This window comes from Triturus cristatus, chromosome 11 (genome assembly GCF_964204655.1).
Source record: "Triturus cristatus chromosome 11, aTriCri1.1, whole genome shotgun sequence".
Lineage (NCBI taxonomy): Eukaryota > Metazoa > Chordata > Amphibia > Caudata > Salamandridae > Triturus > Triturus cristatus.
This window is the reverse complement of record NC_140594.1, coordinates 926,212,254-926,239,790: the sequence shown is the minus strand read 5'-3', so window position 1 is coordinate 926,239,790 and position 27,537 is coordinate 926,212,254. Positions and strand designations below refer to the sequence as shown.

The window sequence follows — 27,537 nt, the reverse complement described above, 5'->3', positions numbered from 1 at the left end:
TGATGATAAACTAGATATGTCTGCCCAGGTCAACAGCCTAACTTCATCATGCTTCTTTCTCTTAAAAACCCTGCGGAAAATTCTCCTGTACATTCCTCTGGCGCTCCAGAAGACTGTAATGGCCGCTTTTTTCATGCCCAGATTGGACTACTGCAATGCCATGTTTTTAGGGATGGACAAGTTTCAGGTGGGAAAAATCCAGTTCTTGCAGAATGCTGCGGTTTGGGTTATTCTGAACCTGCCCAAACGCTGTCCCACCTCTGAAGGTAGGAAATCCTTGCACTGGCTTCCGGTCCAACAAAGGATCGAGTTTAAGGCTCTCTGTTTGGTTCACCGGGCCCATTTTGGGGGTGGCGCAAATGATGGAAGTGATAGATTTAGACCCTATCTTCCGCCTCGCGCTTTGCGGTCTGCCAACCTAGGCTTTATCTGTACTTCCAGATTTAAATTTGCGAGATGGGGTGGTCGCTCTTTTGGCACGTGTGCAGCAAGACTATGGAATCAACTGCCTGTGGAGATGCGACTGCAACCCAATTATGCCCTTTTCAGAAAAATGTTGAAACATCGCCTATTTCAGGTTCAGTAATAATCTCACTCTCCCGCCGATCCTACACACCATAGCGCCAAGACACCTTTCGGTATTCGAGCGCTCTACAAGCTTCTTTTATACTTATACTTGTACTTATACTTATACAAAACAGATACAGATAGGGGTGCAGACAAGAACAGGGCAAGTGTCCTAACAACACACAACAGGTAAAGCATGTAAGCTAGTAATGCTAGCCTCCTCATAAAGAGAACAGTTAGAGCAAGGCAGAAACCCTGCTAGGTTCAGACACATATTTGGCCACACACACTCACAATATGTGATGTTTGGCCCATTAGCCATGAAGATTTGCCTTACATACATTGAACAGTGACAACTCTGGCAGTAGAAGTGCAAACTTCCCTCACACAGTTATTGCAGCATGACCAGCAGAACTGATAGCTTCTCAATAAACGTGGTAAGAGGCCTTTACAGGAAGCAAACAAATTAATGACTGGATGACGAAAATGTCAGAATTCTAAGACAAGTTAGTTACTTAGAGAAAAGTTTCACCTGTTTAAATCACACTGGGGTGTGGTAGTGAAGTGACTTGGTCAAAGGGCCCTGTTTGGAGAAATATTGTATTACTCAACAGTTGCCATTCAACAGTGCAGATAGCGCAAGGTCAAATAAAGTGCTCTGTGTATGACTGTATTTACATATGTACACAATTACACGAAAACAACAAGGTATCACAAAGCAGCACAACAATCAGTACAATGTCCACAAAGAATCATCATTTGAGGTTGGTGTAGAAGACAAACCTGTTAGTGTGTCGACATTTCAACTCAGACCTAATAATCCAACAGGTCTGGTTAGGGTCAGCTTCAGCGTTGGAGGCGACCGGTGCTACAATTCTTTTTGGTTCCCCCCATGACCCCCTTCTCGTATTCTCTCACTACCACCCTGCAAAAGAATGTTTACGTTTTTATTTTTTTATTTGATATATTTAGTGAATATTTGCTAAAATCGTTGGACTCCAGAGGGGTAAAATTTGCTATTCCCTATCCAGTCTGTGCAACATTAGGGAAAGTTGATACGCCCTGAACTCTAAGCTTAAATAGCCTTAGCAATCAGAACACTACCCCTAAGCCCTAAGACCAATAGGAGAACATGCGCTTACGTTTAATCACAGCCCTAGTCCTAGCAGCCTATTCTGTACCAAACCCTAAGTCCAATAGAAGCCCTAGCCCCAGGAACCAATCAGAACATCAGACCTAGCAGCTAATCAGAAGCCTAAGCCCAATAAAAATACCAGATACATGAACCAATCAGAGCACACAGCACAGATGTAAGATCCAATGGCTAACTCATAAAAGGAGCGTGTGACCTCAAGCACAAGCACAAGCACCTCAAGCACAGGGAGCAGTGAGTTTCTCCTGAAGAACAGAATCTCCTTGGAGACGGACAGATATAATCCACCCTTTGCTGGTCCTGGTTCACCATGCAGATAGGCCCAAAAATAAACCACTTATGTACAGCTTTTCGCGCACAAGTCCCTTTTTTAGCCAAAAACAAGGGAAAATGCACTTTCCAAATGCAGTTTAAACCTTAAGGCAGATTCAGAAGTCTCTTAAACACACTCTGATTAGCCTCTGAGGGTGAAGTTTACCTTTTTAACTATCACATAACCCGAAAAGGAGGTGGGGCCCTAGACAGTTGACCCTGCAGCCTAAGTGCAGTACAGAGGAAACTAGGACAACATTTTAGACAGTCAGAGGCAGACAAACAGTACCATTTGCACAGAAATCAAGAGTTCAATTCAAATGGTCACAAGCAAAATCAGCACTTTTAACAGTACCAATTCCACAGAGGATATGAGAATAAATGTAAACAGTCATGGGTAGAAAATAAACAGCCATTTTAATGTTTCAAAAACACAGGACAAGTCTGTGTTCTTACCGCATTCTCGTATGTTACAGATATGTATATATAAACATATACACACATATATTTTTTGTGTGTATGTTTACATAAGTAATTATTTATTATTATTATTAAAGTTTACTTAATTGTATTATATTATAGTTATGCATTAAAATGCAACACCAGGATAACTACCTCTTACTATTCTAAAAGATCCACTCCCACATTCCCCCACTTTCGGATGCTAAAAAGGAAACGTGCCTCCACTCCACTGCAATGGTCAGTATACTTTATTTCTTCATCAAACAATGGCAGACATAAGCCCAATGCGTTTCAGAGTCCGCACCGGGCTAATGTCTGTGATTGTTTGAGGAAGAATTTCAGCATGTTGACAATTGATTGAATATATGTCTTTACTACGCATGCTTTAGATCGCATGCCATTACAACGCGGTCATTACAATGACCGCGTTGTTACAACGCAAACCATTACATTGCAAGTCGTTACAACGACTTGCTGTAGGGGGCGTGCTGGACTTAGGAATAGTATAATTTACTACTCCTACTCCAGTTTGTGCAACAGCAGGGAAAGTGTTGGATTGTAAATCCAACACCTTCTGCCCCCTACAGCAAGTCATTATAACGACTTGCGAAGTAATGGTTTGCGTGGTTACAACGCAGTCGTTGCAATGACCGCGCTGTCATGGCATGCGATCTAAAGCCTGGGTTGTAAACGCTGTTTCCCCAATTGAATTGGAATGGCAGCCCATTTCCTTTTACCCTGCAAAAGTGGTGGTTTGTAGGGTGGATGGTTTGGAATTATGTATTAAAATGGTTAGGTGTTACCATTTTAAGTTGTGTATGTATGCAAAAAAAAAAAATGTTGTCATATCTTAAGCAATATTTGTGTAAACGATATTTTTTATTTGATGTTTTTCTACTTACCTATATAGGTTAAGAAAAACAATATTTATGCCAACTATATTTTGGACACAATATCAGTGTGTCATAATATTTGTGTTCTCGATATCCTGTCCCTGATCCTTCTCTGTAGCAGGAACATTAATCACAAGAGTTATTTTTATGGCTGTCTGAAAACAGGATGCACAAGGAACACTACAGCAGGTGCTTTTCAATCATAAGTTATTGCTAAAGCGCACCCCCTGAGGTAATTCACACCCCTCCAGGTCAGTGCCACGTGCGGCCGCACCTCTGGCACCACTCTAAAGACAGCCCTGGGTCTTCTCAAGGTTGCACCAACTGTCTTATCCATAGACACTTTGGGGCAGATTTACAAGAAACTGATGCATCTGTACAGATGCGCCAGTTTCCCTGCGCCTCCATACGAAACCCTTGCACCACCATGGATGCGCCGTATTTACTATACAGCTCACCCTGGTGCATGGATTGAAAGATGTGTCAGAAATTCTGACGCATCTGTTGGCCCAAAAGTGACCATTTCTAGAGTTGCCTAAGAAAGTGACGCAACTCCAGCAATGCGCCACAACAGATGGGTGAGTACCACTTAAAAAGCCTTGAGTCATTCCTTACTTCTGGTCTGAGCAGGCATAGGGATTTTGACGCAGTGAAGGCGTTGAGTGACGCAGTAAAATGTGTCAGTTCTACAAGGCTTTTTGCGTGGGAACACCGATCCTGCATACATTAAACCTGACGCATGTATAATGTGACGCAGGGCTTTACAATAAGATGCATCTCCCTAGATGCGTCAGGTTTTAAATGGGCCGAATGTGGCATATTGTTTACATCACTGCTGCGTCACAAAAAGTGACGCAATGGCGGCGCAAAAGTGTCGCAAGGGGCTTGTAAATCTGCCCCTTTGTATTGGAGGTAATCTTCCCTATAATTCTTAATCTTCTGGCAGTATGCACAAAACCTGTGGGTTCTCACGGGCCAGTGTGGAATTGTCTGTAGTGGGTCTCCAGAGCTCCTGCAATGGGATGCACGGAAAAATAACAATAAAAGCTGATAGATGGGTGGAAAATTAACAATAAAACAGATAGATGAGGGAAGGTGTGTCTGTGCCAATAGGGCATGGTGAAACACACTTGTAACAAATTTTCTGAAGCAAGGGCTGATATAATTCCATCTTAAGAAATAGTTCCATGAACTTCATGCCTTAGGAATTCCATGACAGAAATTGCTTTTTTTGACAGTTTACTTTAGACATGTCTGAAGTGGAAACACCTCAAGGCTCAAGACCTCTATGAGGTTTATCATATTTTCATGTGTGAAAATGAAATAAAGGATTTACATTACTGACATTAATATCTATGTGCTAAATCCATAATTCACACTTTATTAAATTGATGAAGATTTGAAATAAAATTTATTTTTCTAATACACATGTAACTGAGTACAACGAGTTTCGTATTGGATATAAAAGAGCGTACTTAGTTGAGAATTTGGTGTAATTTAAAATTAGCCTGATATAATGATAATTGAAATCTATGATTGCGCATTTGGAAGGCATGTCAGATTTTCTTCTTTGATTTCATTATGTGCAGTTTGATCCTTGCAGAGTGAAAGAATTAGGTGAAATATATGTTCGTATAAAATATAGTTTTTAATCTGAGAAGCAATAACATCTAGCTGAGGAATATATCAAAGAGTATTTAGATTAGCCACGTCATTTGCAGATAGATGTACTAAAGTATTTTGCAATCACAAACCTAGTGATTTGCAAGATCACCAGGTTTGTGACTGCAAATGACATTTTAGTATTTACTTAGCCCTTTTTGTGATTCAGAACAGATTTTCACAATAGGGGTTTTGAGACTTCCGTGAATCATAATTATAAAGGGGCATCCCCGCCTAATTGTTATTTGCAATAATTTGTATCAATGGTTTGGAATCACAATTGCAATCTCAAGCCATAGACATGTTATTGACTCATCAAAGGAGGTGACAATAGATTAAAAAAGAGAAGCTGTTTTGGTTGTTCAGCTTCTTCCAATTGCCTACTACCCCTGTACTCTTCCCCAACTCACCAGATAATTTAAGGAACATAGGGCCACATGTACGACGGAAACATCTTGCAAGTTCCTAATTGCAACTTTTTGCAACTCGTAATTAGGAACTCAGACATTGTTTGTGATATCCCAATGGGGTCGCAATTGACATACCTCATCAATATTCATGAGGCAGGTCACCATTTGCGATCCATTGGGAATGGCCTGTAATCACAGGGATGGTGGCCTGCTTGGGTCAGCAGACCACCTTGTCTGTGATTGCTTTTGAAATAAACTAGTTTATTTTATTGAAATGCAGCCCATTTTCCCTAAAGGAAAACAGCATGCATTCCAAAACTAAAAATGAAAAGCTACCTTTTCATTGTTTAAGAGTAGGCAGTGGTCTGTGGGACAAGTACCTGCTCTTAAAAAATGTTGGTGCCCACAGTCACAAAGGGGAAGAAGTCCTTTGGGAATCCCTTCCCATTTGCGAATGGGTTACCACCTCCTTCATGGAGTCGGTAAAATATAAATGTTTTGTGACCGCATTTCGGCCACAAAACATTCCTACATGCCCCTGCGACTCACTATTTGGAAGGTATGCCCTTTAAATGCCCCTTCCTAATGCCGACTCGCAAACCCTATTTTGCGAGTCAGTAATAGGTTACTGACTTGCAAAATAGGGTTAGTACATGCCAAACATCTCTTTAACAGTCACAAATGGCCCGATTTTCCTTGTACAACCACTAAAACATGTCTTACATGTGGCCCGTAGCAGTTTTAAAAAAGTTTCCATTTGGGAATGCAAACACCCTGTGTGCTGTTCCTTGTATGCCACCATCCCTGTATTTGTAGCCAATCCAATGGATCACATATAGTGACCTTCCTACTTAATATTCATTAGGCAGGTCATTTTGCTACATCCTTCAGCCAGCAACTGGAGATTTTGTTACATAGGTTGTATTGCAAAATCAGACACAGGTCGTAAATAGTAGGGGCACAATTTGTGACCTGCCGCTTTGTACATCTGGTACAAAAGGGGGTGGTGATGGACGGAGCATCAGAACCAATCAAACACTCACACTCAGTCAACAGATCTGGGTTTGATCCATCACCGTTCTTTAGCCCACTCTGCCACCCCAGGTCAGACATGGCCATATGCAAATCAGGCTGACCCTGTGCCTCATGGGAACAGTCCAGCCCAAACTGCCAAGCCATGCCTTTCCTGGACCGGAAACAAGCTTCCTAGGACCGGTTTCTGGCATTTCAGCCGTCTTCAGCCAGGTTTGCTTGAATCCAGTGGCAAAGTGAGCAAGGGACTCACGTCTGAGCATACCCTGCCAACTTATGGCGAACAAAGCGCTACAAAAGGGGGTGGTGATGGACGGGATGCTCAGACGTGAGTCCCGTGCTCTCCATGCCACTGGAATCAAGATATCCTGGCTGAAGAGGGGTGAAACCCCGAAACCGGTCCTAGGATGCTTGTTTCCAGTCCAGGGAGGACCTGGCTTGGCAGTTCAGGCTGGACTGTTCCTATGAGGCACAGGGTCAAGACTGATTTGCATATGGCTGGGTTCAAACTGGAATGGCATGGTGAGCAAAAAAACGATGGATTTAGGCCCAGATCTCTGTACTGGTGTGAATGCATGACATTGTTCTGCATTCTGTCCATCAATTGTTGTTTTTGCATTTGTCACCCCGAGTGGGACGGGATGCTCAGACGTGAGTCCCGTGCTCTCCATGCCACTGGAATCAAGCTATCCAGATCACTGTACTGGTGTGAATGCATGATATTGTTCTGCATTCTGTCCATCAATTGTTGTTTTTGCTTTGTACATCTGGCCCCTGGTTACTAACCCTAAACAATTTCACCATCTCAGACAGTCGAAGAACATTAAACTTCACTTGAGGTCGATTGCTATTCCTTTGGAACTTCAAAACTAATTGAATAGCTCAACTTTTTCCCATATGTTAGGTTCCACTGAACTTAATGCATTCAATTTTAATGTAATATTACATCATGAACTAATTTGGTTGAATAATTGCATATTTTTATTTACAGACAATACAGATGCCCTAATAAGAAATTAGTTAGGTGACACCCAGAGGTTGGAGCAAAAGGTAGTCATACATTTTAAAAAGGATGGTTTTATGAGAAAGGACTTGCCTCACATATGCCATACAAGTTTATCATGATTTAAGAGAAGTGCATATACTAGGAATTACTTTCATTTCCCTATTCCATGTAATACAGAGGCAGCCAAAACTAGGTCATGGCTGAAGCTAGAAAACAGCAACTATTTTTTTTCATTTGATATAAATAGCAAAACATGTCTCCTCTTGCTCCTGTTGGGGGCTCTACAAACAGGAGATCTCCTCTACATCATTGGGCCAGGGCAGAGGTGGTACATGAATTCTGAAGTCAGTGCTGAAAAGTGGCAAAAGATTTATACGGTCATTTAGAGTTTTGCAGTGTAGCAGCAGCACCACATAAATTGGTAGGGCTCAAGCTATGCAAGCATAAGAGACCCGCTATAGTTAGAGTCAGCTGAAGAAGCACTGTGTTTACACCTTTGGATCTACCAGTATAAACATTTGACCTGATCGTTCGTCTGCCACAGGGCCATCAAGCCAAAATGTTGATCACCCCATCTTATTTAGGCCACCTTCATTTGTTTTCCATACCTGGGACTGTAGTGTCCTCCACAACCCGGATGCATGCAAATGAAACATGCCACACATGGAGCTCTGCAACTGACATCTTTATTCTTCATCATACGAACACACGCACTGCATGCATTGAGTCATGACGGGACAATGATGATTGCAGGGCCTATTTAGATGAGATCGCCATGGTGTGGTTCGAGGATTATATGCAGAAGTTCCTGGCGGAGCCATTTTCTAAGGAAGAAATTGTTAGCGCCATAGACACCTTAAAAGGCACTACAGCGCCCAGTATAGATGGCTTTACAGGCGTTTTTTACAAACATTATAAAAATATACTTGCTCCTTATCTTCTCGAGGTTTACAATGAAGTCTTGGAAAATAAATCATTGCCTCCAACCCTTCGCGAAGCAGTAATTGTTTTACTTCCCAAACCCGGCAAAGATCCAATGAGTTGCTGCTCTTATAGGCCGCTATCACCTTTAAATTTGGACTATTTAAAATCCTTGCCAAAATGATTGCTTTGAGGCTCGCGTTGCTCTTGGGTCGTATAGTATCTCCAGTACAGTCCGGCTTTATCACCCACAAGTCCACTGCGCTGAAGTTGCATACCTTATTTGCGATGCTCCACAGATTTGCTCCAGAGGTTCCGGCTGCAGCAGTCCTGTTGGACTCCAAAAAGGCATTCGATTCGCTGGAATGGGCTTTTATATGGGCTGTGATGAGAAAGCTGGGCATCCCCAGGGATTTTATAGACCTCACAGCATTGCTTTATACTTCTCCCTCCGTCAGAATGTGCTTGAATGGTACAATATCCGCTCCATTTCATCTTACACGTGGCACTGGCCAATGCTGCCCGTTATCCCCCCTACTTTTTATATTGGCCTTGGACCCCTCTTGATCCGCCATTTTCAGGAAAAACACCTCCATAGAGGTATTCAGTTTAATACAGGCCCCCCTCCTTATCTCGTTCTATGCGGACAACATAGATTTGATGTCCGATGTCCGCAAACAAATTTGGATCTACTGATTAGGGAGATTCTCTGTTTTGGTAGATTCTCTGGCTTGGGTATTAACTGGAGCAAGTCTGAAATGTTCCCTCTGACTACGGGCACCATTGAATGGGAATGGAAATTCTCACTGACATGGTGTCATGACTCGGTCAGGTACCTGGTTATACAGATACATAGAGAAGGGGAACAGATGCTGCAATTAAATTATGTCACAGCCATGCACAAGCTTGAAGAGCAGATAGACCGCTGACCACGCCTCCCACTCTCCATGGCCGGCAGAATTGCACTCATGAAGATGATTGTTCTTCCAAAGTTTTTGTACATGTTGTATAATATTTCCATCAGCTCCCAGACAGCTTTTTCAAGACTCTTCGGCCCCACCTTGTCCGGCTAGCATGGGGGGTAAAAGACCTGGGATACGTTGAGACACCATGACCTTGCAGTTTGAAAAGGGGGGTTCTGGGGGCTCTGGATTTCCTACTATATTATGTGGTGGCACAAGCCAGTTTTGCATACTCATGGTATCATACAGATGCACGCATTCCCTATGGGAGGCCTGAGTCTGACTTGGTGCTCCCAATTCGGCTCTCTGACATTCTGCCCCAGGGCTTTCCTCAGGACCCTAGAGACATTCAGCCTGTTTCCACTACCAGTTGGGCATGACGCAAGCTTTCAGAGCGCTCGGGGATTTGCTTCCTGTACTCCTCTGACATTCCAATTGCACACAACCCATGGCTTCCTTTCACGAAAGAGAAATTTGTTATGCGAGTGCTTCATTCGGCGATGTATTCCCGGGGGGCGGGGGGGGGGGGAGGGGCATGTATTTGATAATGCAGATAGAGATCGGGTGACAAGTTTGACCTTTATGGACCAGTTCATTTTTGCTAGGATGCGTAGGGCTCTGTGCCATAAATTCCGTAATACCCCCTTGAACCGCAGTCCTTCGGACCCCTATCCCTAGTAATAGCTAACACTGATGGGAAGCAATTGATATCTAAACTGTATAAGGCTAGCATGTCTCTTATCCCGTGCCATGACACCAAGATTCGAGCGGCCTGGGAATCAGACTTAGGTCACCCCGTCCTGGACGACCAATGGGCATTTTGCTGTGCGCAAACTAAGCAGATCTCCCTCAATAGAAGGCATAAATTGATACATTTTAAATACCTATGGAGGGCATACATGACACCTGCCAAGCTTCACGAAGTTGACCCTTCCCGCCCTCACACTTGCAGGAAATGTAACAGCCCTTACGCCGACTTCCCCCACTTAACGTGGACTTGCCCTAAGATTGCTGAGTTCTGGCTTGACGTTTTTGGAAAACTGTGGCAAATGACGCTGCTAGACATATCCCTTCCCCAGAGGTTGCGCTTTTGGGATATGTCCATAACATGCCCAAGGAATTGCCGAAATTGATTGATCTTGCACTACTCTTGGCTAAACGGTAGATTGAGCTTAGATGGCGCAGTAAATGAACCCCCGCAACGAGTGCATGGCTCGCTAGTCTTACAATTTGCAACACTAACTGCGATTTATATGCTATATTACTTCCACCCAGGTCCCAACCAAAAGATATCTGGAGCCCACTCAAGACTTATTTACAGAATTTAGATCCTGGTGCCTCATCCCACACCCCTGATGACATAGAACCGATGGGTGTAGGTTGAATAGTTTGAATGGGCCTTGTGCTGCTTTCACAACATTATGTACACTTGGTAGTGGGAGTTGTGCTAGAATTGTAAAGTTTGGAATTAGAGCAAAGACAATAATTTTATGATCATACAATGGGCTTTTATGTTCTTTTGTTATCTTATCTCTGTATACAACTTTATATGATGGCATCAAGTGCATGGAACTGTTAATATGTTGCTGTGGGAACAACTGTTAGGACAACATTGGCTGTATATGTGTATGTTGGAAATTATGCTAACTAAAGTTAAAAACAAAAATGTGCTTTCTAAACGAATAGGAAAGGCAGCCAGTGATTATTCTGAGATGTATGGCTACTTGATTGGTGAAATCACAGAACTTGCAATGTTTAATGAGCGAATCAAGTCTTTCAACAAACCCATCCATTGTTTCAACAAACTGTTGTCATGCTTAGTTGAAAATGTATCTTTCTTAGTTGATGTCCGGCTTTCGATTGACCTTGGCTTCTAATGCTTCTTTTATCTTTTGGTACGATTTGGCTTCAGTTTGGCGAGACCTTCTTTATCACTTCTTTCACTCCATCAACAGCAAGGTTCTTTAGGTATTTAATGATCTTCTTATCATCTTCTTCTTGTTTCTAGCCATGCAGCCCACCTGGTTTCAATGTTCTGCTTCTTCACCGTGTCGAATGGCAGTGATGGTTTTGGGAGTGCGGCTGCTGCATATTTCACGTTCCCCTCTGCCTACATTGTTTAGGCATGTGCCATCTGGGTGATCGTGATGAGGTTGGCCCCTAGCACTTGCAACTTTTGCAAACACAACCCATGTGTTTGTGCTTGGGTCTCTACGCCCGATGAAAGCCTATAAAGCATTTTACTTGCTTATGTCGCGAAGTACGTTTCTGCTTTTGTACCTGGTTATCACTGCCTTTAGAGTTTGCCCTGCATGGATGATGGCTCTGTGTTATGGAGCACCACATTACCTCATCTTTTGCCCTTACCAGCGGATTCTGGCAAGCTTCTTGAATGCGCTCCTCTGTCGGGCCTTCAACTTCTTCTAGGACTTAGTATGAGCTAGAGCGGGTCTTTGACTCGATATACGCCGACATCAGACCGCTCCGCATTGATTGGGGTGAACATGGCACACACAAGTAGTTTGGTATACCATTGAAAACTGGTGCATAATTTGCAACCACTTTTTGTTAATACAATCTTAGTAAATCAGTCCCTATGTATCAACCATTAAACCAAATTGTCTAGCAACCTCCGTGGGGCCAGAACAAAATGGAATTGACACATTTCTAGAATGCCCAAACATCAGCTCCAGCAGCACTTGTCCTGAGCCTAAATGTCTTTTAGGTTACTTGCAGGTCCCTGCACTGCTCCTGGCAGCCTACAGGGAACGCCTCTACATTCTGTAGTATGTAAAGTAGTACAACAGTAGTACAACAATATCTATTACTAAATGGAGGGGTTAGGGAGGAGTAAGGAGGAATTTATGGAGGGCTAAGGAATGATTTAGAGAGGGTCATATACTCACCCATAAAGGAGTAAGCTCATTGCTATTCCCAAACTGCACTTCTAAAGTTACTACAGCCAAAAAGGACCCAAATCAGCAGTACATGTACTCTAGCTTAGTCTTGGAGTAAGTCCAGCACCACACATAGCCAAACACTGGTACTGCTACACCCTCCCACAGAAAACAACAGAGGCAGGGACTTAGAATAAAAACCTGCAGAAATTCAGTAATGTATTTAATTTTAGAAATTAATTTATTTTGCGATTTAAAAAATATATATAAATGTATTTGAATTGAAAATGTATATACAAATGCAAAATATATATTATTTTAAGATAAATTGTTTAAAAAAACTTTTTTATTTAAAAAAATGTAACTTTATTTTTTTGAAAAAATTGTTACAATAATTTTAATCCATTGGATACATAATATTTTGTAACTTTTTAATGCATAACAAATAAATATACTTTATAGTATAATTACATTTCAGATGGATTTTTACATAAAACATTAAAAATATTTTATTTAAATACGGAAATGAATTCATGATTTAATTCAAATTTAAGTTAATAGTGTTCTCGCATTACTTCTTGTGTTCTACATTTAAAATAAATATATAAAATTAATGTACTTCAATATTTAACATACATATGACATAATACCATTCCCTGATTTTTACTTAAAGAAAAAGGTTTAACACACTTTTGACTTGTCACCATAGAGATCTCCACCAACATGTAAAAAGTTACTAGTAGTAAGTTTACACTCATTTATTTGGCACCACCCCCGTTTCTATGGAAAGAAACATTTAAGTCTACACTTTGTAGAAAATTTACACTGAGAAATATTGAATAGCCAAATGTAGAAAAATGTGCTTGAGTTGCTATTTCTGTTTCAGCTTTTACCTGTTTATGTTCTAAATTCCTTTTTTTATTAATTTAAATCAAAAATAGATGCCTGAATTTGGGCCTTGAAACTCAAGAAGAAAACTAAGCAGAAGCTCACAACAGGTGGGTTTGAGTTTACCGGATTGTCATGTGTATTAATATGCATTGTGGTTGCCTCTAATTCAATTTCCTTTGAACCCTGGATGATGTCCATAAATTAATGAAACCTTTGTGGAGACTTGAATCTCTCCAGTACCCCCACAGAGGCTATTTAAAGTTTAAGCACCCGAAATGTTTCAAAAAAATAAAGTTAAAGCTAATTTGCGACACTGCATGCATCTGACGGGAAATTCACTGCTATTTGATTTTTTTCCCAACTTCATTCTTTAGCTCAAATTTGGTCTAATCCCCATATTTCGTCTATGCACATAAATAAGAAATTTATAATGAAAGGCGATTTAGATATGGCCTGCAATATAAAATCCTTTAAGGAGTTAGACAAGAATTTAAGAAAACAGATGATATTCTTACTATATGAGCAAATCAAAACTGCCCTTCACCAAATGGAAATTATATATCTCTTAATGAAGCCATGTCATCCCTTCCGCGCTTTGTATCATTCAGGTAATAAGTCAACGTGATATTCAGTCACTCTCATATGACACCTTCAAAAATTAAATAATTATTGCACCACAACACTAGTAAATGTCGTTGAGTAAAGAATGCGAATCATGTATATATGTTTACTTGCTATCCAGTGTTACATAAAGGCTGGGCAGAAATTATGCAAATAATTACTGAGAAATGTGATAGAAGTTTATCTTTAGTGGACAACGTACTGTATGTGGGTCAAATAAATACTGTCAAGCTTATTTACACATTTATTGCATGTTTACAATGCAGGAAAATTAAAATAACTATTTCTAGATGATGGGAAATGGCTGCCCCACCTAGTAGTGGTCTTTGTTTGAATGAGACAAATTGGTAGTGCAGAGAGAATGGTATTAGCCACGTTGCATAATAATCTGAAGAAATGGTGGACTATTAGTGGACTAATTGACTGATTTAGATATTGGCAGACAGGTTACTCCATTACAAAGTGGACGGATATCCCATCGATGAAATCTAAATCCTATAGGACATTATGGGATTTATATATCGGCAGACCATATATCCTTCCTCGTTGTAATGGAGTAATCCGTCCGCCGATCAAAATCAGACCTATAGACCACTGTACTACAATAGTCTAATGGAAGGCAATTAAGTAATCTGACGATAAGCAAAATTCAAATTGAAGGGCGCCAAGTGAGACAGGTTTATTTTTTTCCTACTTTGGAATCCAAAGATTAGAAATTGGTATTAAGGCTGCGGGCCTTACGCATCCTTTGCTGCTGAATGGTGGGTATTGCCCTAATTTCTATGAGAATTTCCCCAAAAAAAGAGCATTGCCAAAGCTGCTTTTGGTATCGAAACCATGTCTGGTAGTAGGGCGACTCTAAATGTTTGTAGGAAGCAATTGTTGCTTAATGAACAGTAGCCTTCTGCATAAATCAACAATATTTAGTAGGAGACAGCAGTAGTGGCTAGGCAAGAACATAAAGGTTCTAACTTTAAACAGCCTCAGAATAGAGGAGTGTTGGACCTGGCCCTTTTTGCAGGGTTATCCCCAAACATGTTGCCTTCTTCCTGTAGTTTTCTGACCCTCTTTTTGTTGGCTTTAGTACTCTGGGCACTTTACCACTGCTAATCAGTGCTAAAAGTGCATGTGCCCTCTCCTTTAAAACATATTATGATTGGTTTACACCTGTTTGGTATGTTTAATTTATCTATAAGTCTCTTCTACAGTGGTATCCTCTATATCCAGGGCCTGTACATTAGAATTCTACTAGTGGGCCTGTGGTGCTGCTTGCTCCACCCAAAGAAGTAGCCTTTCAAACCTGTCTCAGGTCTTCCACTGCTGGGCCTGCATGCACACTTTACTGTCAATTTGACTTGGTATTTAAAGTTACTTACCAAGCCTGAAACTCCTCTTTTACTACATATAGGTCACCCCTAAGGTACGCTCTAGGTAGCCCTATGGGCAGGGTGCTGTGTAGGTAAAAGGTAGGACATGTGCCTTTACTATGTGGCTTGTCCTGGTAGTGATAAACAGCCTACTTGGTTTGTCACTGCTGTGAGGCCTACCCCTTTCATAAGCTGGTTCTGGAAATTCACTTATAGGTACTTAAGTGGTAATTCCAGATCTGAAAGGAGTAGCATTGTCATGTCTGGTATGTTTGAAATACTGGTGATAAATCCTGCTTATTGGTGTAGGTGGCCTTTTCATTATTATTGTAGAAATGCCTCTTTTAGAAACTGGGCATTTCTCTGTGCTTATGACTCTATGTGCTTTGCAGCCTGGCTCCAATCCACATCTAGGCCTGGTTGACAGCTGCACATTGTGCATACTTTCCAGACAGCCATCACACAAGTAGGGTTTGGTGTAACAGGGTTGCATCTGCCTTCAACTGCATACTGAATGGTCTTCCTAGGCTGGGAGAGAGGGAGACAGGGCACACCACATTTGTATAGGCTGTGTCCTGCCCTCACACAAAGGGCTTGTTTACCCCCTACTGTACGTCTAAAGATAGGGTTGAGTTGAAAGGGGGTGTTGTACACTGCTAAGGTTTCTTTTGAAGTTCCCCCAGATCAAAAACATTTTGAGTATAAGTACAGGAGTCTGACCCCATGTTATAAGACACTGCGTAGGACTTGTAACCAGATGCTACTGGCTCTACATATTGCAACAGAGGATTGCTGTGCTGCCAGGAAAACCACCACTTGGACTTTGCTTTGTTGTGCTTTCCTTATTGCCTGCTTGGCTGCTAGAGTGACTGACATGTTGCTGAAGAAACCAGTGTGTGCTGCCTTCTGCCTGCCTCTCTGCTCTCATGCCCCCAGTTGTTCTCCTGGGACCAGTGATGGCCCAGAATTGGCCGTGGGACTCTGATTCCGGCCTCATCAGTCACCTGCAGTTACCATGAGGAGAGCACTTAATTTGGGATTTGTGTTTGCCTTAAAGAGAAGCGTGTGGTGAGTGCCTTATTCCTTTGCTTTCTTACCCCACATAGCTTGTGGTGAGTGCTTACTTTTAAGTAACGTCCCAGCGCGTTCCGAGCACTTCCCTGCTATCCGGATTGGCAAGCTGCCTATGAAAGGAAGAAAGTACAAGACCACTGCCCCCAATATTGGAGTTGTTCCTTTTAGATAAAAATAAAATCATACAAATAATAACAGTAAAGGAATTAAAGTTGTATGTTCCTGCCTCAGCTCTAGAATTATTTTGTATATGGGTTGCTGTATTGAAGGAAAGCTGTGGTAAACTCTGACAACTTGTTGAGCACTCAAGTTGGCCACCAATGGGGTAAACTGGATGCATAGGGAGTGGTATACTATCTTAATATCGAATCTAGAACATTGTCCTGGCATTGGGTGGACAGCTGTCATTCAGCTACCTATTTGTGTATGTACATGTGACACAAATAGCACATACATACATATACACACTAATAAATATAGTTGAGACAACGTGCCTGTCCTAGGACTCATGCTATGCCAAAAGGTCTTCAGTGGGAGCTTTAAATGGTTGATAATGACTGCAGGCGTTACTATCACTCAACTCAACAACATGGTGACTCTGGGCTTTCCCATGAGGAGATTCTGGGTTATTCTAACAGGAAGAGTTGACCTTATATAAAATTAACAGATGGATTCCCAGAATCTCCGCATGGGAAAGTTTCAACTGATTTATAAATAGAAATCTTCCTCAGGAACTGGCAGGTAAAGTAATATTTTGGAAGGCTCTTTGTGGAAACACAAAACAGTCATGTAGAACGCACTGCGAATCAGGTGGCATGGCAATGAAACATTGTCACGAGTGAAGAGGAACTGTATAGTTCATGTCATGTTTCTTGTCAATTACATGTGCCGCAAGACACTGCTTGCAGAAACAATCATACCCCAATACTAATACATGGTTATGACCAAGCTGCCCTGTCCTTTGTTTCGCTTAGAAAAAAGTTCTATGGCTTCTAATATCAAACGTGTCAGTGACGCCCTTAAGCTGAAGTATTTTAGGGTGCCTTAGCAGAGTTACAAATAGTTGGTCCCAGTAATAGGAAAACACCTCTTGTAATCAATCTTGCCTTTCTCCTTCCCATACTCAATTCTAATCTTCCCTAAGAATGCACCCTGTAAATGTGTGACATGAATGTGGTTTTCTCAGCTCTAGAGGACCATGTATACCTTTCAGGGTCTTAGTGGCCCACCTGCTCGTTGAGTCACAATATGCTCTGTCACAGCTGGACCAATGGTATGGCCCCCTCTTTGCCAAGAATACTTAAGCAGGTAGAGATTCCCAGTAATTTTCTACTCTTCTATCTGAGTTCCTCAGATGTGCTATCTCCAAAGAATGGAAGCATAGACACTAAGGGTCTCATTTAAAATATTCTGCCGCTGGGCAGCACTGCAAGCCTTCCTGCTGCGTGGCCGTATGACAAATAAAAGGGTAGGAATGTGCTGTGTCTATTATATATGGTGCATTTCTGTCCTCTTTCCTTGCACTAGCGGTCAATTGACTGCCATGCTCCAATGCAGGCATGCTTACACCATGATGCAAGGGTGTCTGCATTGTGGGTGTGATTGTTTTGGTGCAGGAAGGGACACCTTCCTTCACAAAAGCAATAATGGAGGTGATTTACTCCTTCTGTGTGTGCTGCTGAATGCAGCACACATAGAAAGAGGTAAAAACAAGGGGAAATAAAGTTAGTTCACCTTGTGGAGCCTTCCCTACGCCGCCCCTATGCCTCCCCGGGAAAGGCATAGGCTTTTGAAGCATTCCCATGTTTACAGAACGTTGTAAATCTGGGAATGTGTTAAACGTCATGGATGATACATGGGAGCACCCACTGTAACATCCATGGCACGCCTCCCCATCGCAGTCTGAGGCAAAGCAGCGACTTCCACTGCGTTACCTCACACCATATCTACAAGGCCATGAAAAGCCACGCAGGGTGGCTTACGTAGCCTTGTAGATATGGTACTGCACTGTGCGCTGCCCGAGTGTCATGAAAAGTGACGTTCCGGTGCCACAAGGGTTTGCAAATTAGGCCTTAAGTGGGTAGGGGACTGGTGAAGCAATGGTGCCATCGCCCCTACTGCAAGAAAAGAAAATGCCCCTCCCCTTTCCTCCATGTTGAATAATAAAGTACCACCATAATGGGGGTGCAGAAGGCCTCTCACTTCCTTGGGACCCGGTGCCAATGCACATGCTGCATTATTGCTAGTGCGCTGCTGGGAGCTCTTGTCTTTGTAAACTAGAATGAGGACAATGTATGTTAGCACCTTTGTTAGAAGGATAAGTGTCACCTAGCTCTCACTAACTGACTCCTCTCTGTGAACACAAATAAGACCGAAATGTGTAAGCCGAAATGTGCAAAATACACAGCCCCTGAGCACAGGGTAGGCATGCAACTTTACAAGTCTAGGGCAAGGATTCAAAAATATCACCAACGTGGCTTTCTGGTTTTTGTTCCATCAAAAGCCCAACAATTTTCAGTTTTTCTGCAGATCTTCAGTAACATTGTGCACAGTAGTTCAATTCACAGAAAGTTCACTTTTACAACATTTATAATTAATAGGCATACCTTTGTTTTGTAATTTGGTTTCTTGCCTGCTTCTTGGGAAACCATCTGGCTCACTAAATGAAACTAGCACATGGCATTAAGAACTTGTTTTCTCTTTCTACAGAGGAGTATCTGTGGGTTTGGTGGTTTTCCAATCTACTTGTTGACGTTTTCGAAACCAGGAAGTGCACATCTAGAAACCTTCAAATGCAAAAGAGGAGTCTTCTTTATTGTATACGCTAGTGGTCTAAACAGTAGTTTAAACACTGATTAGAAAAGCAAATTAAAAGATAAGGATAACAAAATCAAAAAAAATAAATATTGCAACTTGTTTTGCCAGAAAGAAAACAATGATCTTGCAGCTGAGCAGCCAGTTGGCTGTACGGAATGGCTCTGGGCCATCTGGGACATATCATAACAACAGGCTTTTACAGTAACCAACTTTGAGCTTTATGATAAAAATCAAACAATCTGGCAGGAGCCTAACTACACGTGAAGTGGGTTCTATATATTAGGATCAAGCACTAACTGCTACTCATATTTAAAGACACAGACAAGGTATGTGGAAAATTACTACAACATTGCTTACTACAATATATATATATTTTTTTGCATACAAGGTCAATAAACAGTCTGAACCGTAAAGAGATTGAAGAAGCATGAGCCTTGCATACCAGTTGGATTCCCTGGCTCTCTGCTACCTGCCCCCAGTTCCTAGATTTATGTATTATAAAGCACATATATGCAAGGAGGAACTGGATGAGTGGGGAGGGTGGCAGGAGTTCTGAGCTGGTCTGGGAATCCAAAGCAGCCCTGGCAAATTTTGTCCGACCAGCCTCTGCATGGTGTGTAGCGAGCAAGCGCTGCCAGTGAGCCTGGCTCCTACTGGGGTTATTTTGGGGGCGGGGTCTGCCCCAAGAACATCTGGGAAAAATGGCAAAAGGGTGCATTCTACAACACATTTTTCATTATATACATTCAATTGGATTAGCTTTTAAAGTCGAGTTAACGAACACCTTAACCCCTTCCCTGCTCATGACGGAACCGTTCCGTCATGAGCCACGGTTGGCGTGTGCTCATGACGGATCGGTTCCGTCATGACAATCCTGTTGGCGGCCGCTCCGCCTGCGCGGCGCTGTTTCCCCGCCTGTGCGAGGGGACAACGCAAATGGGCGGAGTCATGACGGAACCGTTCCGTCATGAGCACAGCTCAACTGTGGCTCATGACGGAGCGGCTCCGTCATGAGCACAGGCCCGCCGCGCTGCCCCCCTGCCTCCCCCAGCGCTGCAGCGGAATGTCCGCAGCAGCGAAGGGGTTAAAATGCACCACAATACAAGGTCACACCCACAGACATTCTTACAGAGAACAAAAAAATAAGATGTCAAGCATTGAACATGATTTGAAATAAAACATAAGTGCACACATCCATTGTTATGCACAGCCAAGAAACTGAGAACACAATGAAAGACCACTTTGATTGCTTTTACATCCTCCGCCCCGATAAGCGGCAAAGCAGGTCCAGCTTTAGCAGTGGTGAGGCCCGGTGTGACAATATCTTTGGGCGCCGCTCCCCATGCTCCCCTTCTCCACAGATTCCTTCACTATCACTCTCCAACAGTGCCCCTCATCTCTCCATAGCCCCTTTCGCACATGTATTCCATTTCTTTTATAGTGCCTCTCCCACCAGTGTAGGGTATCAAACCACTTTACATCACATACAGAGATAATAAATTATACTTGTGTAAATCAGTGTATAGAAAATGTTGATTAAGACAAAGGTGACTACAAGGTGTAGAATTCAAATCACATTGATACTGGTAGGCATTTTTTAAGAGTGCTTGGCCTTGAGAAGCACAAACCGAGGATTCAAAACGTAAAACTGTTTTATTTCTACCCAAACAAATATTTTTGGGCAACATTAGGATAATGAAAGACTGGGAAAAAGCATAACTTTCTAACGTGTACAATGCAGTTTGCATGCAGCTCTTGGATGGCATTTCATAGTCACTGTGCTATAGTACAATTGTAACTTATGGACTGCAAGCAACAAAAGGATCTTTAGGACTAAAGCAGTAACCCTCTGGGCTAGTCACATAAAATACAGTTCTGCGATCTGCATGGTACATGTTCTTTGTAGCAGGTGTGTTAACCCACTGCTCTGCTTTAGAGAAGTCCAGACTACCACTAGACAAAACTCTAATTCCTCTCCAGAAGGAACATTTATCCCCAGAGTTATATTGACATTTTTACTGTTGCCTGAAAATTGCTGAATGTAAAAGGAACTCTGCAGCGGGTGCTTTTAAACCCATATCAATTATTAAATTACAGTGCCCCGGCTCAGCTATAGGCCAGCCCCCAGTACCAAAACTGGCCCTCACCTGGGAGACAGATAGTCCGGCCTTGGGGGAGTTGGTAGGAGTGCCTAATAGGCCCAGGTGGACAGGGATAATTGAGGGGTGAGTGGAGGATGAGACAAGCACTTTTGCATGAGCAGCAGTGGAGGGCTTCTGAAGGCTTAATTTGTTGCTTGCATAAGTTTGCAACTCCTTCTGGAACTGGAGAGGGGTATAGCCTGTCAGATTTGAACTGGGATGGTGTTTCCTATTCGGGGGCACTTAACAGTAGAGTGTTTGGATAATATTGTTTAGTTCTTGCAGTTCCTCCTTGATAGTCTGGAGATACTACTGTTTCATGTTTGTGCTCTGCCAAAGGTTTTGATCTTGATTGCTAGGCATGTTTTTGTATTGGTGTTGATGGCCTTGTGTATGTTTCAGTATGTTTTGAATGTGATGAGTGCTGCCTTCAGATGTTGTCAGTGTAGTTGTCTGTGAGTTGGAATAGTTCTGTTATATCCTTGAAAGCCTCTAATTAAACAGGCTGCTTGTGATGCATCATGTTTAGCATTGTCTGGGAGATCTCTAGGATACCTGCAGTTGGGCCTTTCCAACATTGCGATGTGGTAAGAAAGTTACCTACATTGCTGTCCTTAGGTTACCTCCAAAACTAAGTGAATTTCTACAAGTTAAATATTATATAGTGACTGCTAAGCTGAGTGTGCTGCCTGAACTGGTGCTGTGGCATGCTTTGACTGGTAAATGGTTTGGGAAAAATAATAGCTCGATATAACACTGAAAGGCTGATGGAGCGGGGTAGAGCATGGACTTCATTTAGGATTCGCAGGTACGACCCCTGGCTAGCCCCTTGTGACCCCTGGCACTGCCTTTGGGACCCCTCGCCTCAGATCAGAGGTGGCAAAATCAGTGCCAGGAACACAGCACAGGGGCAACTCATCCTTATGGAAGTTGGTTGGAGCTCCACTTTCACTGTCAATTTTCTTATTGCACCAATAGTGAATAAATATATATATATATATATATATATATATATTATTTACTATTAGTGTAATAAAAAATGGAGTACAATTAGCTGTAATATGACCCTCCCTGGATGCTGAGGTAAGTAACAAATGCTTTAAAGTATATGTTGTGGATGTGCTTGTGGATGAGAGTCTGTTGTACAAGTTTGAGTGAAAGTAAGTTTAAATGGCCTGTTATGTCACTTCCGCAACTCATGCATTTTGGTGAATTTATGCCCATGTGGTAGAGTGGAAAAAATAAGAGGATTAACCTTGCCTTAATGAACTAACAGTTGGAGGACATCTGGAATCAGTAATGGAGGATGAGTGTTTAGAAATGAGCAGTGACCAAAGTTACCTAAATTGACATGGGATATGATGTCTAAATGAGTGGGATGTGCCAGGCACCCAGGGCCTGCAAAATGGGATGGATAAAAGAAAGGAAGACTAGAGAATCTTTAAACAAATTATTTTCAGCAATGAAATCGGTGTCTGTTTCCACTTTGATTTCAGATTTCTAGAGCTATTTGCAGCTACTGTGTTTTTCCATCCTTCCCATTATATTGAGACTTAGTGGATCATTGATATTGAATTGTTTTTGAATGAACAAATGCCCCAAAAGGGTGAAAACATTGGATGGGCAACGCTTTGTCTCATATTAAGGTGGGCACATTCAGTAGACACATAGATGCAGAGCCAGGCAGCAGAGACTCTTGGTAAGTGTGGTGTGTGAATTGAAATTATTGGTGTGCAAAGTTATAACATTTCCCTCAACAAAAGCTTTCTTCAAGACTTTACAAACTTCAAATGTGTTACATACTGTTAGAAGGTTGTGGGAAAATATGGTATAGACAGGTTTTTATAAAAAATAGTCTTAACAAGAACCCACAGTTAAAGATAAAATGACAACAACAAAAAACAAATAAATCCCAAAAAACTGTTTACAGTAAGGTTTTACTGGAAAACCCTGTTTGAAAACATTTTCACTCATAGGTTTACAAAAATGTGTAACCTTAGTTAGTTGCAGAGCTTGAGAAACAAATTTGTGTTACCGCCATATCTGAGAGTTATGGTGATTGTAATGGCTTTAAGGATACTTCACCATTGGAAGACAGATGATGTAATGGTTGCAATAATATAACTGCCTGGCAGGAAGGTCAGGAAACCTTTCTGGGTCTGTCTGAGGATGGCTGTAGTAATTTGTTTTGTGTACAAGTAAGTAGAGCATGAAGGGTTGCTCAAGCTGTTTGGTATTTGGATGGTGTTGTACCATTCCTACTAATCAAGTATGGACAACATAGACGTCAAAATATGGGGAATGAGTCCATCCATATCATCAGCGTATGTTGGCCCAGTTCCTGGCTAGCTCACAGTGAGGCATCTGGACCTCTAAACCTGATAGAGTACGAGATGGTGCCTGCAACCTTAGAACATGACCAGTCTGACTCCCCCGAGGAAATCGTGGCAACAGAGCCACCCTATCCTAGTTAACTTAGGCAAGCACAAATGGAGACACTAGACACAAATTGGCATTTAAACATTTATTGAAGCAATTGGATTCTTGTGTAAAATGCAAGAGCTGCTGTTTCTATCAGTAGAAGGAAACAAAACAGTATCACCAGCATTACAAGAATGGTGAAGAAGATGAATAATTTGGCCAAAATAACACTGTGATGATTCTATGAATATATACAAAAATATATCATAAGAATAATCCTACCTATCACTAACTATACTATAGAGAGCATAGTAAGAAGTGTATTCTGCCAGATCTCTTGGAGCAGCTTATCTCCCCATTTCCCTGTATGAGTGATATATCAGGAAGCCAGTCTGGTGTAGAACAGGCCGCCGTCCTTTTCCGGATAATGATGGAAGTCAGCAAGGCTGGCAATCAGTCACAGGGGAACGCCCAAGATAATTCATGTAAGTGCTCCTCTGAGGAGCCAAAGCTCAGAAGCAGCTTATATAATCAAAGCCAGTTCTGTTCTCACTTTATCTGAGGTCCTTTGTCAATGTTCTTATTTGTCTTACCGATACAGAGCTGTTTCCAAACAGACAACACAATACAAAGGCAGTGTGCTCAGTGTACTTTATTCTTGAACAGAATGTACAGTGTGGTGATACAATGCTTACGAAGAAATGTGCTTTGCAAGCAGAACACTTTCTGAGTACCTGAGCACGTATGTGCAAAGTATGTTAAATGTAACTGTCTAAAAAGATGTCAAGTTTAAACGTGAACTTGTAAAATGGAAGCTCTTGTGCATGAGCCCTCTTGAAATCCACCACAATGGGTGCAGGAAAAGGAGGTTGGTCCTGCACATAAGTTCTGGCACTTTGTTGGCAGTCCTGACAGAGAGAGTAGGCACCTTTTTGCAGGTGTGCTTGAGTTGTTTTATAGAAAAATGTTTGCATCACATATCCATTTCGACATCTGTTTTCTGGCTATGCGAGTCTTCAGCTGAATATATTTAAGAAGAACTGGGAAGTGAACGGAAAGGTAAAAACAAACAATTGTTGCATGTAGGAATCAAAGATGGTAGTTAACAGAAACATTTTAATAGAGGGAACAAATAGGGAAGGGCTTTTGCAGTGAGTGTTGAGATAAATGTTAATAGGATGATTCATCCAGTGTAGGGAGTCAGAATTTGCTTGCAAAGTAAGTTTAAGAGTGACATTAAGGTTTTAGATGCAGAAGAAACCACCCAAATTAAACGTTTGTGCTGAAAAATGCAGTCTGAACATGATGCATTGCTTTCATATAGTAGTGACGTTAGAAGCCATGACAGGTGGGGAGTCAGAGAGTGCACCAGAAGGCAGATTGTCAGAACTCAAAGTGTTTTAAACAATACGTTGTCACAACCCTATATACACCATAGGGCTTTTCAACACTAGCACCCACATGGGGCGTGACAACTATCGAATGGACCCTTTGAGAGTAGAGGTAACATGGGACATAATCCAAGCAATTTTTTGTTATATTTTTTTTTTCCATATCAAAGACCATGACCATCACATAGGCTGATAAAGCTCGAGGCTGGAGCTGTTAGTCACCAGGAGTGAAATTCCTGCGTGGAACTGTGCTCTGTCTGATCACGACTGTCCCAGTGTTCCCGCACCAAGTTTTACCAGATGCAGGGAACATCAGACCTGAATTTACTACCTAGAAATTCCAGCTAGTAAAATCACATGAGGTTTTAGCTTCAACAGCAGTCAAGCTTCATTCCCCAGTCTCTGGCAAACTTTTTCTTTGCAAGGGAGGAACATGCAAGTGTCCACTTTGTCAAAACTATTCTTCCCTTCCCCCCTACCCTGCCTGCCCCGCTCCCGCCATCTGTTCCATGTGGAGAAGGCACTGCTCCAATTTACCACCTACTAAGAGCAGATGGAAATAATGGGAGTGTTAAAATCCTCAGAATACGGAATACCAGGAAGAATTTCACTTGGTAATTCCATGTGCTAACTAATCTGCCATTCAGATGTGTCTAACTGGTATTATAACTTTGGAATGTTAAGAGTTCCATCGAAAGCAATGGAGTAGCTCCAGGCTTATAATGGCTGGTATACAACTGGAGCTACAGCATACCAAAGTTTGTTTTTATGTTTCTCCCTTTTAATTTAGAACATTCTACCCTTAGTTGGTAGAGTTTTCTTAAACCATCATAGCCCTTCTGCTGTGGACTATACTGATTGATAAAGGCCCTCTGCCTTGTTATATACCCTTGCCTGTGGCTCAAGCTTGTAACTCGGGTTCAGGGCCTTTAACAACTGATTAAGGCTATAATAGGTGAATTCCCATGCTGAGATTTTGCCTGGTAATGGTAATTCCAGACGTAGGGTATCCCTGAACAGAATTCCACCTAGCTCATAATTAGTTCCTAAGTTCTTGACCAAAGAACGTAACAAGTGAAGGTTTCTCTGCCAAGGGAGATTTTATGCTGTAAGTAGACAAAAATAATAGGAATACGAAGAGTTTTTGTAATTCTGATGCAATGGTGTAGAGAAAAAGTCAAATTGTGAAGCTAGGTCTGCAGTGGTGAAACCTAGATTTAAACTTGAGATATATTCATTAATTGGTGCCAACCAGCCAGAGGAGAGTTAGATCTGCAGAGGGTGGGATGCAGGGGTTACACACTAGTCATTACTTTAGCTGATGGGAGGAGTGCCAGAGGTCCAATAAGCCCCCATTACCGTCACTATGGTGGTCTCTTGAAGTGACTTGACTGACTATTCAACAAAAGGAATGGCTTCAAAACTTTTAGTAAAACAAATATAAGGTCGCCTGTTGACTGTTTCAGATTCAATATCTTGTTTTATCTTTTTTTGGCATCTTTGAGCATTATTTCTTGGGAAAGGTTCTTGTGCAACCACAATGTATGTTACTTCAGGAAGAGAGGGATTGACTACAGTTCTCTCTCTCTCCGTCCATCCTGTCCCAATTCATTAGGATGAAAAAAGTCAGATGGACTTTAGCACATTGTGAATTAATCTGAGGTGATTCGTTTTAACTGTGATGAAATCTAAATTCTTTTTTCATGAAGGCGAGATGCCAAAAATTATATACGAGGCACATTAGAATATATTCCGTGCAGGACTTAGTATAAATTTCTGAATTTAATCACAAATGAAGATATAGTTAGGCTTGCAAAAGATTTAGCTGAAATATTTACCAGCCGGAGGTTTTAAACAATTCAAAATGCAGTTTTACAACAGGACTCAACACCGGAAAACAGCTTTTTTTGCTGCGACAGACTCTGAGCTTATTGTGGTTGTCTGGAGCTGATGAAAACCCACATCAGCTTGAAACAGAAACTTGACAAAAAAAACAATTGCTAAAGATGATCAGTCTATGCATTGTTAAAATGTAGAACAAGAGAGCTGACCCATACACATTTCTTCATTGGTTTATACAAAGAAACACAAAACACATAACATTTATAAATAATAAAAACATCCCCTTGCTTCACTTGAGTATTAAAATATCGCATCATACAAACTATATGGATTTTATTTTCGCACAGGATGTTGTAGAAAAAGAAAACAAATATATTACATTTCCACTATACTATAAGCCTGCTTCATGTATACTTTCATACAGTATACTTACAGAACAAATGAAGATTAGCCCAGAACCACACTTTGCCTGAACAGTGGCGTGTAGAGTGCCCTGCTGATGGATGTCGCTTTGGTATAGTAAGAGTTTTTTACTGGGCACTGTTACAAACTTTAGGTTTCTGGGGATTGCTCTAATCATGTTCATTGGATTATTCAATGGAATAAAGTTGGTTAAATAAAAACAAATGAATAAATAAATACAAGGTATAAATAGTCCATCCTCGGACCAACTCTTCAGCACACTCCTGGACCTC

The 27,537-nt window shown here is 41.6% G+C and overlaps 1 protein-coding gene across 9 annotated transcripts in view; it reads right to left on the bottom strand.

Moving 5' to 3' along the window:
- Positions 1–27,537, bottom strand: part of GPR171 (G protein-coupled receptor 171) — a 64,732-nt gene that overhangs the window by 20,950 nt on the left and 16,245 nt on the right. The window contains exons 2-3 of one of the 9 annotated variants that reach the window (XR_014970707.1): positions 18,837–19,016; positions 1,100–1,150 (exon numbers count right to left, since the gene is read on the bottom strand). The exons of 1 other annotated variant lie outside the window; for it this stretch is intronic. The gene's annotated coding sequence lies outside the window, so the exon portion shown is untranslated. Of the gene's footprint in view, positions 1–1,099; positions 1,151–1,350; positions 1,493–18,836; positions 19,017–27,537 lie in introns of those variants that run through there. 7 more of the 9 variants (XM_085634898.1, XM_085634899.1, XR_014970708.1 and 4 more) reach the window with 7 other exon arrangements.